This window comes from Parasteatoda tepidariorum, chromosome X1, assembly GCF_043381705.1.
Source record: "Parasteatoda tepidariorum isolate YZ-2023 chromosome X1, CAS_Ptep_4.0, whole genome shotgun sequence".
NCBI lineage: Eukaryota > Metazoa > Arthropoda > Arachnida > Araneae > Theridiidae > Parasteatoda > Parasteatoda tepidariorum.
In genome coordinates this window covers 30,572,713-30,590,654 of record NC_092214.1, presented here as the reverse complement: position 1 = coordinate 30,590,654, position 17,942 = coordinate 30,572,713, and the positions used below count along the sequence as shown (strand labels likewise).

At 24.5% G+C, this 17,942-nt stretch overlaps 1 long non-coding RNA gene across 4 annotated transcripts in view; it reads left to right on the top strand.

Annotated features, from left to right (window-relative positions):
- Nucleotides 1-400: 400 nt before the first annotated feature.
- LOC139427123 (uncharacterized) overlaps nucleotides 401-17,942 on the top strand; it is an 83,652-nt gene continuing 66,110 nt past the window's right edge. For all 4 annotated transcript variants that reach the window (XR_011638269.1, XR_011638272.1, XR_011638271.1 and 1 more), the window contains exon 1: nucleotides 401-662. This is a non-coding gene — a long non-coding RNA (uncharacterized lncRNA). The remainder of the gene's footprint in view (nucleotides 663-17,942) is intronic.

Sequence of the window (17,942 nt, the reverse complement as noted above, 5' to 3'; positions counted from 1 at the left end):
CTCTATTCATACTTTCTAATGAATTGTATTTATTTAGAGCAAAACAATTTTTAAATGCAGTGATGAAGAGATTTTCTTTTCATTGTATTGGTGATCGACATCGACTCAAACTATGCTGCATAAAAATACAAATAAAACATATACCTTTATGATGTTTGGTAACTTTCCAATTTGAATGGAAAATTTTATTTCTGCTAATTAAATCTTGTGAATCTAAACCACAGTCCATATGTGAAAGAGTGGTAAATACCTGAAAAAGAAAAAGAAATACATTATAATTGCAATTAGTCTCGATCACACAGCTGCACATAACAAATCACAAGATAAAATTACGTTTGTCCTTTTCCGGTTATTTTACACAAAATGAAATCGAATGATAATTTAGTTGGGGAAACGGATTTCTTTTGTATAGGGGATTTTGTATCTCATTAAAATGGGATAAAGGGTTCATTTCATGTAAGAAATGAATGTTTTGTTTTCTTATTTCCATCTTTCAGGAGAAAAATACTGTCTAGAATTCGGAGTGTATACCTTATATTTGTTGCAAAACTATTTTTAAATACTGTGTCCAGATATACTTTGCTAGAACTAATTAACTGAAAGAAAGATAATTTATTCTTTTTCTTATGTTTTAGAAGAAATTTAACTAATTAGGATATGAGGTGAGTTTGATTTGTTATTTTCGGTTATACTAACTAAGATTTAACTAATATTAACTATTTTAATGTAGTTTTTAATATAAAAGTTAATATGAGTACAATATGATTAAAAAAAATTCTCGCATAAAAATTAAAGCAATAAAAAAACAAGAAAAGTTTGAAATTAGATATGCCATTATAATTTATATTCTTCACAGAATATAAATTTAGATTTAGTATCTATTCTAAGCTTATGTTCTATATTAATGAAGAATATAAATTTAGAATATATTTAATGGAATATAAATATAGTTATTTAAAGAAACGTATCATATATGATGTTAAATATTAAAATAAAAACTTTTAAAAGATGCTTATTTGTCTTATAAAATCATATGCAAAGTTACTTTCTTACTCTTTATTACAAAACTTCGGAATTTAAAAATGCATAAATTACAAATAATTATTCTCTATAACTGTCCTGTTTCACCAACAGTATCCCGTGTTTTTTTTAATATAAATTGCCTTGATATATTTGAGTGAAAAGGCTTTCAAATTGGTGCATTTGTTAGTAAAAATAGATCTAAATTATTCTTATTATTCCCACATTTTGCAGAACAAAAATATTAAGCCGATGCTTTGCTTAATAGAGCTAAAATATAATATAAATGTATAATGTAAGTCTAAAATGTAAAGCAATAATGTGAATGTATAAGTATATAAGTGGAAGCACATTTTTTAATACTGATATTTAAATCGAAGTAGTTGAAATCAAAACTAATGGTTTAAACTATTGGTTGATTATAGTAAAAACCAAACTAGCTCTAGTGAATGAAACCAGTATTTTTTAATTTTTTAATGCCGAGGTAATTTTGATCATTTTTTTAGTTTAAAATTTTCATATATTTAGTTATTAAAAATAATACGTACTTTTAAATTGATAATTTTTTTAAACAATTTAATTAAATAATATTTAAAGTTAGATTTTGTTTAATAAAATGACATATTCAATAATGATGTAGAAATATTATTGTTCTGTTATGAAAAATATTTGTAATCTGATGTTTAATTGGGCCGTTGAGAACTTAAATTAATAAATGCGATGGAAACATCGACAAAACGTTTTTGATTGATTTTATTTATTTTTATGTATATGATTGAAATAGTTTTTTTTAAATGAGTAATTGTTGTATGCAAAAGAGAATTTGTGTGTTAAGGCTGTTTTTTGAAGGCTCCGTTGTCATATGAAATGATGCTTTTTTGCAAATAATATGCTATTTTACTAATTGCTGTGAGTTTGCGAGAGTTATTCATGACTGTTGGGTCAAGATTAACCTATCTGAAGTCAGTGCTGCCTATATTTACTCAAAAAATGGCACAAAACGTCAATATGAAGAAAAGCCACTGTTTTGAGAAAATTAAAAGCGGTTTGTGAAATAATTTTTTCAATATTTAAAAACTTGCTCCTATGCTGCATTATCTAGGCTTATAAGAATTTGTAAAAACTGATAATAAGACAGAGAGTTTTATAATTTTCATCTAGGTGGATAAATGTCACTAAATTGATGCTTTTTAAAAATTTTTAATAACTTTTAAAATATTTAAGTCATTTGTCCGTTGTAACTCCAATGTAATTCTTTGCGACAAGATGATATGTATATGGTTAAAAATCCTCTCATTGCTTCATGTAAGGCACTTAAACTATGGATTTTTTATTTTCCTTGGCGATTGAGCTTCGAAAACCAACCTTAACTAAATTGTTATACCATTTTATTTTTAGAATTTAGGTATACCGTGATCGAATCAGTGTAAATTTAGATAACGTGATTTTGTGTGCATAGGTATTTCTTCTTCATTTAAAAATTATTTATGAATAAAAATAATTGTTTTGATCAAAATTACTTTTTACCATTTTAATTAAATTAATCTTTATTTTATTAAAATCAATTGATCAACTTTTTAAATCTTAATCAGTTATGGAAACGAAAGATCTGGATATATAACATTAAGAAAAAGAGAACAGTAACCTAAAAACTGACTCTTACATTTCACTTTATTTAGAAAAATCAATTTGAATTTATATTTGCATGCCATAATGAAGATCTTTACCTTAGTGTGGTTTAGAATTCGATATTTACATTTATTTAAATTTAAATAAAATCAAATTTCAGCAGTAAAAAGTAATTACAATAACTGATTTTTTTTCCTATGTTTTTTGTTAAATATACTTCTTTTTTCTGCAGAAATTAAAGTATAAAAGATTTTTCGTGGACACTAAATTTATTTGGAAAAGTTACGTAAAACGTTACTATAAAACGTAATTAAACACAAACATTCTAGTTTCAACTTATATTGTTTTGATTGCTTTAAATGTTTGCTAAAAAAAAACCCTTCTTTGAGATTCAAACCAAATTTACCGAAGCAATTGTCAAATCTTTTAGAAAACCACATTTAATTAGATTTAATCGCATTAAAAGAGATTTTTTAAAACAGACCACAAGTTGAACTTAAAAAATTAAGCAGACATAAATGATATTGTAGAGATATAAGCATAAAACTTCGTTCCATGGAAATTTAGCTAATGGGAAATATTACTACTTTAGTATTTATTTTTAAAGTAAAAAAATCATTACAAACCTGACGCTTTCTGAAAACTCAAAACAAAAAATAAAGCAGAATATATTTTTAGGAATTGCTTAAGGTTACTGCGCAGACAATTTTGTGCATATAATGAGTCATTATTTCCTATTTCATTAATTCTTATAACTAAATGAATCACTAAAAATTATTAAATACTGTTAAGTTTTTCGTATAGCTTATCGTTTTGTAAATGTTACGTATTTGATCAAGATATTTCTTATCGGTTTTTATTAAATAGCGCATTATCTTCAAACAGATTGAAAAGTCTTAATTTTTTTTAGCACTAAGCAAAGCAAAATATAACAACAATTAATTAGAATAAATTTTAATGTGTTTATAAAATTTATTCTAATAGTTTGTTTATTATATTCTATTGTAAATAATTGCAAAAATAATATTTTAAAAATAGTATTTGATTACTCTTTTTACTTTATTAATTTAATTCAAGAGGGTACGATATTAGTAAGATAGTAAGAATTGGTAATGAATGGTAAGAAATTGATCATAAATAAAATATGCGCAATCTACAAATCGATAATCGAGACACAAAACTTACTGTTTTTTTTAATAAAATGTAAAAAATGGGGGGAAAATGTTGTAAAAAAACATAAAGATAAGAGGAAAGTAGGATTTTATTTAAAAATTTATAGTTATGAAAAAATGCCTTCATATTGTAGCCAAAAAATTTTATTGTTATATAGAATTAAATTTTTTTTTCTTTCCAGAGAACAATTAAAAGATTTTAAAACTAGATGGCATATAATGTTTAATAAAAATAAAATTAAAAATTAATATTTAGCAATATTATGTTAATAGTATAATTAGCAACAAACATATTTGTTACTGATGCAATTTATTTTGAACGTATAAGCTTTAATACATGGTTAAGTATCTTTTCCAAATGACCATGTATAGGTTTATTAAATATACATTTCCCAAACATGTTCAAAAATTTTTTTCCCTAAATTTTTATTATCCACTTTTTTACACATTTAACCTATTTAAAAAATTGAAATGGATAGAATTAAAGCAGATTTTAAATCAATTTGTTTTAAAATACTAGTTGCATGTAATAAGAATGAGAAATAATTGTTGAATAACTATTTATCCAATATAATTGAGTTATTTTCAGATATCGCTAAAAATCCTTTGCATTTACATTACGTTTATATTACAAAAACTGCATTCTATTAAGAGTTTTCTTAAAACAAAAACATTTTACAATAATTTCAATTACATTACTATTTTTTAAAGATACCTAACGAAGAAAAGAAAAAGAAAAATTTATACTTACAATTAAAAATATTTTTTAAATCACTGAGCATAATCTGCATAGAACAGTTTTTAAAATTCAATTCCTGTCCATATATTTGCTTTAATAACATGTATGCAAATACTAAGCAGAAATAAAAATTTAACCCTTTTGTTTCTAGAACAGCTGTTGAATACGCGAGCAATTTAGCCTGAAGCGAACGGATATTCACGTCAGAAACATTAGATGTGCTAGAAGGGTTAGGTTCAATTCTGATTGTAAGAACGGCAGGACATTATAACAGTCGTAATGAAATGTGGGATTTCAAGGTTATCTTCTGGACGTTATAACAAGCTCTTAGATAGGTTTGAAAACTTATTAAACAATAGAGGTTACTCTACCGGATGTCAGTGATACATACACAAACCATTACTTTGGGTATTAGTTTTTTTTAAATTTTTTATTTAAACATGGTTTCCTTTTTTCAGTATTAGAATATCATCGATGAGAATTTATGATTCACATGATTGGTCAAAAGACGCTTTTCTTATTACTTACTATTATATGTTGTTTTAAATAATTAAAACATCTGAATGATTATAATAATGGTCGTTTCAATTAGAAACTGATTTAATTTGAGATTTGCATTTTTGAAAAAAAGCAAAATCTAATAAAATTTAATTTTATTGATTTAAATTTTTTTTATCGAGTTTACTTATCAACTAAACACGGTTTATCATTTTGTTTATCATGATTAGATTAATTTTAAAAAGGTATTTTTTAACAAATGTTTAAAAAGCATTTGTTTGCTTCTGTTCTGTAGAAAAGTTCTAGGAAAATTTTTGGAAAAGTTCTTCCATTTTAAAACATAGCTTCTAAAAAAAGCGAAATATAAAACATCAAAACCTAACAGAAGAATTCTTATATGTATATAAATATTGAATGCACAAGAAGTCTTATAGCTGACTTATTAATATATTAATCTATAGAATTTAATTTCCCTGATAATTTTTTTTCCATTAAAAAAAAAAGAAAAAAAGAAAGATTTGTATAAAAATGAATAATTTAATAAAAACAATATTAAAGTTGTAGAATTTCAAAACTGCTTTAAATAGATCTGGGTTTTGCAAAATAATCAAGTGATTGTATTTAAAACAATGGGAAATGAAGCACATATTCAGGAGTTTTTTACTAACTGAATGTTAAGGAGTAATTTTTAAATGAATCATTGACTGAGAAGTCATACTACATTAAAAAAAAGTAAATAAAGTGATTTTTATTAAACAGATAAAACAGATAGAAATTTCCAATTTTTCTATCTTTTCCAAGCTTTGCTTTTTTACAAACTAAAGAAAACTAAAAGCATAACTTAGTTTAATATGTTATTTCTTAAGTTAATAATAGATAAACACATATTGCTTCATTGATCAACCATACATAATCGAAACAACCCCTTGAAACTAAAACATAAAAATATAGTTAAATTTTTTTGAAACATCACGAAATTAAAAAGAAATGCTAAATTTGTTTCAGGAGATTTTAAATAAATGTTTCCAAAACTGTTTTATTCAATATCTTTTAAAAATTAAAAAAAAAATCATGATTTGGAATAATTAAAAATGCTACGAAATATTTTCAATTCCTTAGCATTACACTCAATCAATCCGTTACTGCTTAAAAAAGTCTTTTAGATTATAACAATAAATTTTGACTTTTGCCATTTCTGTTTGTGGTAGTTAAAAGTAACTTTTACAAATATACTCTTAATATTTTACTCCTCAATTATGGTGGTATGGTTCAGGTATGATTTTGTTCAAAATAATTTAAATAATATCACGGTGACTAAAAAAAAAATTATAATTGTACATAATTTGTTTGATCGTTTTTTAATGTATTATTTGAATATATGTTCAATGCATTCATATTTAAGCTTCTCATTAAAATATAGTAAAGCTAAAATATAGTAAAGTTGGTAAAACTGCCCACGTGTTTGCTAGACGGAAAAAGTGTTGATTTAATATTAGTTGATTTAATATTGGAAGAGTCAATTTATAAGATTAAAACAACTAATCAACACTAAGAATTAACAATCTGGTATCATCGTATCACCTTCATAAGAAATATATAATTTAAGATTTTTTTTAAAAAAAATGCCTTAATATTGTTAGTAAGAAGATTTGATGATAATTGACAATTCAATTTGAAAACTTCGGAAAAAATCAATAACTTTCAGTTTGAAACCAGAAATTTGTCTTTACAATTATTTAAAAGAAGCTATTTTAGCTATTTTGTTGTTCAAAACTATTTTACGAATAACATTGCTACAAACACGGATGTCTTCCTTGAAAATTGAAGAATATAATCGTACCCTTTTAATATAATATTATTGTTTTGCAATAAATGATTGAAACTTTTTTTGTTGTTGCTGAATTTCATATAATTCAGTAAAATTATAATTTTTTTACATGATTATGATGATTTTCCCGAATAAATCTCTCTTAATTACTAGAACAGTAAGCAAGTAATTTGCCCATTTATTTCACAAAAAAATATCAAACAACAATATCTTTACAGAAACACCCCCAAAAAAAACTATAAAAAATTCATTAATTAGCAAAATCATTCTGCATTTATAGTAGGATTTCATACAATAACACCACATTACATTTTTCATCAATAATACCATTCAATTCCCCCAAAATAAGAGTTCAAACATGAATTAAAATTGAATTTATATAAACAGGAAAATTTACCAAACTCTGTTATAGAAATTGCAGCATTTAACAGTATAACTTCAGTATTTATATTGATATTGTCGTACAAAATTATTTAGATTTATATTCTAGATTCTATTATTTAGATTTTTTTTGAAACTCTGAGATTTACAAGACCAACACCCATCAAACACACCGATGAATTTAAAAAAAAAAAACATTTCGAAATTAGAGAATAGTTACATAATATAAGATATACATTATGTAACTATTCTCTAATTCTCGAAATGTTTTTTTTTTAGTCGAAAGACGAAAAATCGAGGAAAATTCATAATCATCATAATCAACAAAAATCATCAATGTGCATATGATGACTTACGTCTGGTTCTTTATGGTATAAATAATTTTTCTGCTAAAATGCTAATACTTATGTGTTTAGTTTGAACAGGTAAATATTTAAAGACATACTAAAGTTTATTATTTTGAAGCATATGAAATTTTAAATTTGAAATATAGTTGAATTGCGAATTAGTTTTTGTAGTAGTTAATCAGTCTTCGAGAAAATTGATAAAAGTACGATTACTTTTTTTCTCGATAAAATTTTCTCTTATATTCTAGCGACAAAATGATTTTGATGAGATTTTTATTTGTAATCATTATTTTGATAAGATATTTTATTAATCTTTTCTTAATTACTGATGCACGTCTCTAGACTGATTAAGGATGGGTGAAATTAATGTACCGTAGTTTACTTAGCATCTAAAAATATTTAGTTTAAATTTTTACGCTTAAAGAATTATAAACCATATGACTCTTTATAACTTCTAATTAATCGTATTTGTCATACAACATGACTGGAAAATATTCGCAAAAATTCATTTATTATCTAAATATATATTTGGAATGTAGAATTGGTTTAATTAAGACCCATGACAAACGTAATTTTCTCTAGCTATTAAAAGTTATTTTGAGAGCACAATTAATAATATTCTAATTTATAATCAAATTCATGTTTTTAGTGACACTATAGTATGCTATGTTGAAGTGACACTAAGATATATTCTGTATTTTGGTTTATATATCACTAATTCTTTGCGAATATACACTAACTTGTTTTTGTGTTACACGCATTTTTAGTTCTCTCCAAAACATAGCATATATATTGATCGCTACTTAAGCTTATATTTGAGAGTAAATGAAATTTATGTAATTTATTTAAGAGACATTCTGATGCTTCAAATACGTAATGCTTTTGTTGTAGTAGTTACACAAAAATTACTCTTTTTATACTTTAAAAACTGAAGGAACTCAATTTTCCATGTAAAAATAATGTAAAATCACTAATAATGTAATTTAGATGATCAGCTATGTTTTTATCTGTCATCAGGATCAGTTAGTTATTCAGATCATATTTTGTTATTAAAATTTTTAAAAAAAATATGTGATGAATGTCTGCTTGGTTGAAAAAGAGAGAAATTAAAAAATTAATTTAGTTTCGATGAACTAATATCAATAAACGTTTCTTTATATGAACGAATGTAATATGAGTAGTTTAAGCATTCAGATAATATTTTTAAATTTAAATCGAGAATGAAATTTTAGGCTACTGTTCTATTAAATTTTCTTCTTCATGAAATCTTCTCACCATTTATGAATTAAAAATAAGTTAGTTTTACTATGATCTTAAATTACAGTTAAAATAAACTGTTTTAGATTTTTGGTCTGGTTATACAAGGAAAACTACTTGAATCATACTATAAATATTAGCTATTTTTTATTGAAAGCATTATTCAAAACATGAACTTATTGATAATATACATAAAACTTAAAAATTTATTAGCAAAGACCTACTCAGAGAGATATTATTTAATAAATGCAAAAATAATAATAATAATATTAATGAAAAAAATAACGCTTTCAACAAAGTTGAACTTTTTTAAGTTAAACTGGTTTTTTATAATTAATCTGATCAGAAACAGTTATTTGTATTCACTTTAAAAAAAAGCCTACTAGTTGGTTGTTAAACATTGAGAAACAGAAAAATTTAGTTCCAAACATAAAAAAATTTAATTGTAAAATGAAACTTGTGTCGAAAATTTTTAGGCTTACTATTTGCTTTCATTTAAAAAAAAAAGGTCTTAATCAATAACATTTTTTTTAAAACGTAAAATAAAATTCGTTAATTTGCTTATCCTTTTTTATTATTAACTAAACTTAACAAAACGTTATTTAATTTAGAGACATTCCATTAACTTGAAGATTTCTTATAAAAGAAAGCGAGAAAACAACCTCATCATTGAATTACGTTTTACAAAATCTCGATATTAGTTTAATCTTTTCCTAATGCTTTATAGATCAGCAATGTTTTAAAACACTGTAAAATACTATAAATATTAGATGCACTCCTCGACTGAGAAAAACAAATTTATTTCGTAGTTTTTCAATGCGTTCATAGATGGCGCATCGTTATTCATTTAGCTGCGATTCGAAAACATCGCTTAGCACCTGGTGCAGCTCAAATCTAAAACCTGCACTTTCCCTTCATCTTTTTTATACATAGTTCATTTTTTCTCTCCCTTCTTTTTCTTCTTTTTTTTATGTATTGAAGCGTGCACACTTTCTACCTCTATTTGGTTGTCGGCAAAAAAAGTTTCTTTTTTTCGTACGTGATTAGGAAAGGTGTGTAAAAAGCAGATTTAGTCACGTTATGCTTGAATAATGTGTATATTTCTTTTTTATCTTCATTCCATTTTCTTAGTATTTTTTTCCGACTTTGTAAGATTTTGTTTTGTTTTTTCTTTTCAATTAGTGGAATAGAAGTAGTATTAATAATCATGACCTCCCATTGTTTGACTTTAAACGAGTAACGTGGATTTCATGGAAGTTAAAAATAAATATATTTTTTTATTTATTTTATTGTTAAACATTCTTTTATAGGTGCTAGCTCTAAATAATGCTAAAAAACTTCATTAAATTTTCTGCAGAAATTCCGTTTAAAGAATTGTATGTATAATAAATAAATTTACTCCTCTCACTAAAAGTTAAGCGATATTCTCTTTCGTAAATACGTTTAAAAAGAAGTATTTTACAACAGATTTATATTTAATTCTAAAATGCGCATATTCAAGGCATACTTTGTTAAAAACAATTACTATTTTTAAAACAATTGAACATTTTTTTAATAAATTTTTGAATTAGTTATGCTAATGTTTGGGAACTAATGTTTGTTGAAATACTACTGATGTTTATTAAAATTACAAGGCCGCAAAGGAATTATCAGAAATTATTAAAATTTATTAAACATATTACTGATAGGGATACAAATAAACATGCTCAAGTGCTTAGTAATTCTAATCATTCGCATGTCTTCGCTCATTTTACATTTCATATAAGCTCGGTTCAATTTACGTAATTTCTTCATGATGTTGCAATTTTCAAAAACATGCTTGTAAATAAAAAGCAATGTTTTGGTTCAAAAAATGCGAAAAATATATTACAAACTGTTTATGCGCTTGAAAATACATCTATTAACTTTCAAGTCATGTGAATATCGAAGTTACATTCAAATTTAAGATTATATTAATAAAATATCTAAATACATACAAAACATAGAATTTAAAGCAGAAAAAAATTAAATGAAAATTTTCAGAAGCGCAACAGAACTAAATGGGGACTGCAAAGCTATTTTAGAATTGTAGTACTAATTTTAAACGAAAGATCTATTTTGCGCATGCTCCAACATCGACTGAACTTCAATTTTCAAACTTCAAGTGAAAACGTTAATAATGTTAAAGCTGCTTTTTTCATTTTTATTTTTTACAATTTAGTTTAAGACTTCCATGTTTCAGGCCGAAGCAATTCTTTGCCAAACGAAACTTTCAGTTTCTTAAGTTGGAGTGCTTTCAAAACAAATATTTGAGAACCATCACTCCTTCCCGTTGGAAAGAATTATGGTGAAATTAAAACTCAGTTAAACAGAAATTCTTCTTTGGGTAAATAGTTTAATTATTTAAGATTCTTTTGTCAACTTTAAAATTTTTACTATTTCAAAAACCTTCAAAACTATCTTCTTATCAGAACTGAGAAAGAAAAAAAAAGTTAAACTAATTTTTTTAGAAACGCATTAGTTTAAATAATTTGTTTTGTTCCTAATTTTTATGTAATTTAAACGACTTTAAAGAATATTTTTACCGACTTATAGAATTGATAAGTTTTAATGCTAAGTAAGTTTTTTAACTCGAAATAATTTACTCTTCATGTGTTTGAGAAAAAGAAGGAAATATTCCCTTATGGATTAATATTTAAAATTTTATTAAAAAGTTCAAAAATTATGAAATTTTGCAAAAAAAAATTTATTTTGAAAGGAAGGAAAAATTTTAAGTACTATTATTCTTATTTTAAGTACTATTTTAAGAAAAAATTTCAAGAATTTAAAAATTTAATTTAAATTTATAAAAATTTAAATTTAAATTTATAAAAATTTTAATTTAAATTTATAAAAATTTTAAGTACTATTATTGAAAAGTTTTAAGTACTCTTATTCTTAGAAAATTTTGGACTATATTTAGTCTTTTAAGTACTTTTAAAACTTGTATCTATCATTTTGGTCCTTACTTTCATTTGCAGTTTTTTTCTTCTTTTTTTTTCGGAAAAGTCAAAGTATCAATTTTCACTACCATCTTTCCATTTTTTTCCGCATTGAAACAGCTTTAGGAAAAAAAAAAAAAACTAAGGGTATTATGTTTAACACCTTTTTATGATGTTGAAAGTGAAAGAACATCGCATCAGGTGTTACAACAGCCGAAAAAACAGGAACGCCTGCAGGTATATTTACATTAAAAAAAACTTCGTGGGAAAAAAAAGCGATTTATCTCTATTATTAGATTATAATAACATACAAGAGGCCCTCTTACCCAAAAAGTCATAAAAAACGCCGTTTTTTATGTGTTTTTTCCCCTCTTAAATAAGGGAGCACTTTCCTCCTTCGAGACGTTTATTTCTTTTCCCCACTTTTATTAGTGTGCTCAAAATTATCTTTATTAAGTTTCTAAATTCTGAAACTAATTTAAAAGTTTTAAACATTTTGTTATTTACATTTTAGTTATAGGTGTGAATTTACCCTACAGTCTAATTGTTAATATCACTGCATCTAATTACAGTTAGAATTTTACTATTTTGTTGTAAATAATCAGTTACATGATAATTTTTAACATGTCTAAACGAAATGTGATTTATAGATATATTTTCTGTTGCCAGTTTATCTTATTTGGATATTTTAATATATATCGATACTTTTAATAAACGTCAGAATGCATGTTGAAATTCAGTGTTTATATATATATGTATATTTTAAATAGTACCTTCTTGCATTGCATAACTTGATGCTAAAATCTCTCAAAACTAATTATTTCGTAGGGACTCATAAATTTTTAAAAATGCCTACTTTTTTCACAAAGAAAAGTCTATTTCGTTAGTATAAAAGTATTATTAAAAGTATTAAAAATGTTTAAAACAACTTGCTAGAGCAAAATAAGTGGATATTTTTGTGATTAAACTAAACTCATTTAAATATTAAGAATTTGTTTTATTTTAATTTTTTTTAAAAATAATTTCTTTTTTAAACTGATTATCATCAACTTATAATTCGATTTCAAGTCTCTACCTGTAACTGAACTGAAAATATTTTGCTCGAAACTTCAGCATTGTGAGCTTGAGAAAAATGAGTTTAAAGTTTGATGATTGATAAATTCAGCGATTATGTGCTTCAGAAAAAAATTGTTAAGTGCAAAAGTCTTTTGAGTATCAACAAAATCAATACTCTAAATCGCTTTGTTAAAGCTCAGAATAAATTTACTAACAATACGTCACTTTTCCCCCAAACAAATTTGAAATTTTCATCTGAAACACTCCTAAGATACCTTAAAATATTCGTATACATTTCGTATACATTTTTTTCTCAAAATTTATAGTTTGCATGAATTACTTATAATTAATTTTTATTTCAAATATAATGCATTTTTTAAAACTTAATACTTTTTCAAAAAGAAGGAAAATTTTGTACAATTATTTTAATATTTAGAGTAATAAAAAAATACTTGATTTTGAACTAGTCTACTTATTACACGATTTTGAACTAGAATATAAGGAAATAGAATTCGAAATTTAGAAAAAGGGAAAAGAGTAAACTGAATTTCAAAAAAAGGTGGAAAAAGCAATTTAAAAAAATTATCCAGCTTGTTTTTAAATTATAAATTTTTAAACCATCTTCATAACTAAATTTTTCACTAAGCAATGCAAGGAACATTAACCAAATATATAAAATCGCTACTTATAAACAACATAATTTCATGAATCATGTACACTATAAAGGAAGAAAAAAACAATTTAACGTTGAAACATTCAATCATATTTTGAGATTTTTGTGCCTTGAATAATATTTCGGTGAAACTTTGCTGTATTGCATTCATTCAAGGTGAAGCATCATTTAATCAAGTTTAAGAAATATAATTAGAACCGTATTAAGGTTACCGCAAGTTTGCACGAAATAATGGTTCAACAGTCTCTTAAGTTCTAATAATGTACATACAGTGTTTCACACTCGAAAAGCTGTACACCAGTGTAACATGCTTTTATGAGTATGGTGGATTCGATGCTCAAACGTGAGTCCTAATAGGAGAGTTCGAACTCGTTTGAGTTGACCAGCAACGAAAGTTTTATAAATGTAAAATGCTTTGAATAATCGTCTTAAATATTTTTTACATCCCTTCATTTGAGCATGCAAGTTAAGTGAAATTCTATAAAAGGATTGAAAGTGCATTACTGTATATCTTTACGTCGGACATAAAGGACACCATGTCGCAAAGATACAAGTTTTGAGGAGAGCTCTTTTAAGTATCATTTAAGTCTAATCTTGGAAATGGTGTAATTTCAAACAGCCTAAACTGTCTATTTGTTATGACAAGAAATAGTGCCCTATTCTGCAAGATAGAGTAAAAAATCTACAACATGGACATAGTATCAAGTTCTTTTTAGAAACAAATGAAAGTGTCCTTTACCTCCGTCTTACAGATATTATTTGTAGCAGAACGGTAACTAAATAGCATTTTTTGGAATATAGATGATTAATTTAGTTAGGATTTTTTCATGTATTGTAAATTGGAGATATTCAAGCTCAATTATTAACTTTTTAGCTGCATAAGTAGCTTGAAAAAGAGCCAGATTCTTTTAAACTCAATTTAAATAGTCGGGAAAATAAGAATAATTATTTAAATCATTAGAGACAATAATGAAATAAAATTTAAAAACAACACCGATATGAGTTACGTGAAAAGCTGTATTAAATTGTGATTTGTCCTGTGTCTTCCTTTTCTGCTGCATTTTATATTTGCCAAAATTACTACCAATAGAAGTATTTTATTTCATGTACTTGTTTTGCAATATGGTATTTGAAAATAAATCTTTCAGAAATAAAAACGATTCAATATGTAATAAATTGATATTAAAACTAACATAATTTTCTGGGGAATGAAAATATTAAAAATGAAATTATTACAATGAACTTATATAAATATTAAAAATGAAAATAAAGTTTATTAATTATTAAAAAATTTAAATTCTGACATTTTTAAAATAACATTTTGAATAAGAAATGTTTATATTAAAATTTTGATATTTAAATGCAAAGTAAGAACATTAAAAAATAACTTTTTTTTTTTTTTTTAATGTTCTCGCTGTTAACATCGTTTTGAATAACTTTTAGATGATTATCTTATTTTTATTTACCTTATATTCACTGCCTATTTACTGCTCACGTTAAATTGACTATAACGTAACTTTAAATATTCCGAAGACCTGTTCAAGACCTGTTATAGACCTTAACATCTTATTTGCATAAGTTGGAAAAAAATAAATTTGCAGAATTCTGTTTTAATTCAACTTTTTACTCTATGCTATTTAATTGCAAAGTCTGAAATTTTTATGAAATTGTATAAAATATAGCCATCTTCATCCTATACAAAGAAATATTCGTGGAACTATGTAATTAACCTCTGAATAACAGAATATTTAACCATACAGAGTTGTGTACAACTAAACGTGACTATAATATAATGAAAATTTTTAATCAAATCCAACGTTAATACAAGCTTAAGATATTATGATTTTCTGATATTTCTATCCATAAAGATATCTTCTCCATGAACATAAAGATATTTTAAAAATCTTCCTTTTAGATACTGTAACAAAACTCATTTTGAAAAAAAGGTAGGGACTATAACTACTTGAGTTTATAATAGTTTTGCACTTAAATAACTCTCCCTTATGAATGCAACAGCAGAAATAGTCTAATATTTTATTGAAATAAATTTCCGACTTTCCTTTCATTCTTATTTAAAGTTAAGACGATATTTTTATACTTTATATTCTCTTCAGTAAAAGTTTGAGTTGTTAAGGCTTGAACGAACATTAATCCAAATTCAACACTCGAGCGATAAGCACAGTTTATTAGGAAATCATTAAATTTCATAAAATTTCATAAAATAACAATGCAGCTCCTTTTTTATAATTTAAAAATAATTATTCAATGCAAAAATACTTCTAAAATGGAAATCAATAGGTATTCTTTCAAGATTTGTACAATTCTGATTTTCTTTGTTAATTAGCTATTAGGCATTCATAATACAATTTTTTTTATTATATTGGAAGCAGCATAAATATAATATTGAATTTGTATATAAGTAGAAAATAAAGCAAAATGGGAAAATATTAAACTTAAATTAATAATATTTATTTCGATATAATTATTGCCATTGAGGAATAAAGCTATATTTTCTTAGACAATATTTGAATTGCTTTATATTTGCTACGTTGCCTTATAGGTTGCGTTTACGTAGCTTAAAACACTGCGTTATATTTTAATTTTACCTAATTATTTAAGCTTTAAAATTTTTCTGCTCTGTAACAAAAATTGCTTTCTAGGCCATTTGTCATAATCATATTTTGTTTTCATTATATACGCAATTCTAAGAACTAAAATTAGTTGAAATGTCATAAAAATTAATTTGAACCAATTTTCTGTCAAGCTCCGACGAATCAGTTCAGAATATTTTTCTTTACGCACCATTTCTCAATAGAATAATATGATTTAAACTGCAGCGAAGCAGTAATTTTATGGCTCGAATCTACTTCCAATAGTAGAGAATCAACTAATTTTTGATTCCTGGAATTTGAATATTTAGGATTTAACAGATTTAAATATTATTTATTCCAAGTCAAAAACAAAACAAAAAACTTATGTGAAGCAAAGAATTTATTTAAAAATATTCTATTCCACATAAAAATATATGGAACTAAAGAAACTTTTTTTTTCTGAAAATTTATTCTGAGGAAAGGCAAGATAATTTAAATAAATATATTTCTTCATTATGAAATCTCATTACAACATTCATAATCAACATTAAAAAAAATCAAATTTCTCCTAAGAAAATAACAGGAAGTATTAACAAACTAAAGACGTAAAATTTAATATATATTAATAGATTTTTTAATAGAAACTCTTGCAGTTTGCGCTAAAAACTTATTTTTACTTATTTTATTAAAACTTATTTTTTATTGAGTTTTGATATTAATTTTTAATGGATGCTCACTTGAAAGAAAAATTAAAATTTAAACTTCAACCATACAAAACAACAACAAATAGTTTTTTTTTAAATTATTACTTGTCATATAAGGAAATTATTACTTGTCATATTATGTTAAATTAATCATAAAATTATTATTTTAGTTGTAAAATTTAAGTATACATTTAGAAAAAAAATGGATAATGGGGATAAAATGGAAAAATGTCGTAAAAACTAGCTTTTTGTTGTTCTAATAGAGCCATAAACACAGTAAATTTTACCATATTCTTATAGCTTTCACCATACTTTTTCTTAGTGAACTAATAGTGAAAGATATGCCGGTAATTTTAGATAATTTAAAATGCTTTAAAATACAAATAATAATAAATTAAACTCATTGGGCTAACTTTTAAGCTAATTGATTCCATGCATAGTGGCGAAATAAGGTCTCTGTGGCCAGTATATTTTTTAATACTCATTTTAGCTTATTGCTGCTTATACTTACATCTTAAAAAGAATACTGCTTAAAACTTATTATATTGAAGATATAAGACGGTTATGAAAAACAAATGATTTTCATTCTCTCATTATTGTTATTAAATTAAAATAACAATATACTGACTAATGACTTTTACTTGCCTCAGTAAACGAGAAAAATAGAAAACTGAGGAAAAAATTGATGAAATATATTTCAGAGTCATTAGTTATTCTTAAGTTTTTAAAAGTTTAAGTTATTTACCCAAATATTGTCTTAAAAACAATTTTAAAATTTTAAAATTTGATTTATCGATGTCCTTCGTTAATTTTCTTTGTCGTGTCTCATCACAAAAAATTTACAATATGTTATTATGTCGAAATTTTACAATAATATGTAAATATAATAATTTTTAATTTATTATTTGATTAAAAAATGGCATTGGTTTACTTCTTGCTTTGCAGTTCCATATGCTTTGATAAATTGGCGTCGTCAGATAAAAATTATTGGGGGGGGGAGACCATACTTGGACTGTTACTTGAGAAAAAATATTAATCTTGCCCTAATTAAAATTGTTACTGTAAAATAAACTTATATATATATATA